A 943-nucleotide genomic window follows, 5' to 3' on the forward strand; every position below is an offset into this window, starting at 1 on the left:
TACTTGAGTTTATACGACTAAAATAATTTCATTAAGCAAAATGTATAGTTGCCTAGTGCGAAGCTCACGTTTTTAGATACTGATATAGCACAAAATCTTAACATACATTTCATCTCGACTCTGTATAGTTAATGCTTCTCAATCAAGGTGCAGAGCAATTTCTGTTCAGTTATCTTATTCTGGAAAATGAAAATTTGCAGTCGAAATCAAAATAGCCTTAGGATACTGCAGTATATTCATTACCATATTCCTAAGTCTTAGGCTTAGACTTGAAAAAAAAATCCTCATGATGACCACTATCCCTTTGTGAACATAGTAAGTTCTTCTTGACACTCAAAATGTCAACGCCAAGAATTTTTTTTATCTATTTTTATTTCTTTTTATTGTTTGGGCAACAAAAGACAATCATTATTTGACTTAGATTTTTAAGTTATTGAAATAAGCTCTTTTTAGGGGGCATTATATGTTCATAATTTTTTTTGTAGTTTACTTTCTAAAAAAAAATATACTTTGATTTTTATCAATTGAGAAACTTTTTTTTTTTTTTCAGGAATACAGATGGCATGAAGGAAGCACTGCATTCTGATTCTACTATTAAAGCATTTGTCATAATTGCATATAAAAATAAATAGTTATTTTACTATCTCAGTAGGTGGTAGTAGAATATCCAAAATATAAGATATACAGTAGATAACTTTTTCTGTGAAATGCTATATCTGATAAATCTGGCAGCCGCAGCTGGAGTTCATAATATCTCCCCATTACTTAATCTAAAAGTGACATGGGAGTTGCACAGTAGTAGATGGTGTGTGGGATATTGTGTGCTGAGGACAGGCAGCATTTGTCACTGGAAATAGGGAGTGGAGTTTAGGTCTGTCCACAATCTTTCTGTGGCTTTATACTGTAAATGTACAAGAAAATAAAATGTCTAGCCTGTGTGAAA

At 31.7% G+C, this 943-nt stretch overlaps 1 long non-coding RNA gene across 1 annotated transcript in view; it reads left to right on the forward strand.

Moving 5' to 3' along the window:
- Window positions 1-943, forward strand: part of LOC123506863 — a 1,414-nt gene extending 471 nt beyond the window's left edge. The window contains exon 2 of the long non-coding RNA XR_006675542.1: window positions 551-943. This is a non-coding gene — a long non-coding RNA (uncharacterized LOC123506863). The remainder of the gene's footprint in view (window positions 1-550) is intronic.

The sequence above is a fragment of the Portunus trituberculatus genome, chromosome 21, assembly GCF_017591435.1.
Source record: "Portunus trituberculatus isolate SZX2019 chromosome 21, ASM1759143v1, whole genome shotgun sequence".
Lineage (NCBI taxonomy): Eukaryota > Metazoa > Arthropoda > Malacostraca > Decapoda > Portunidae > Portunus > Portunus trituberculatus.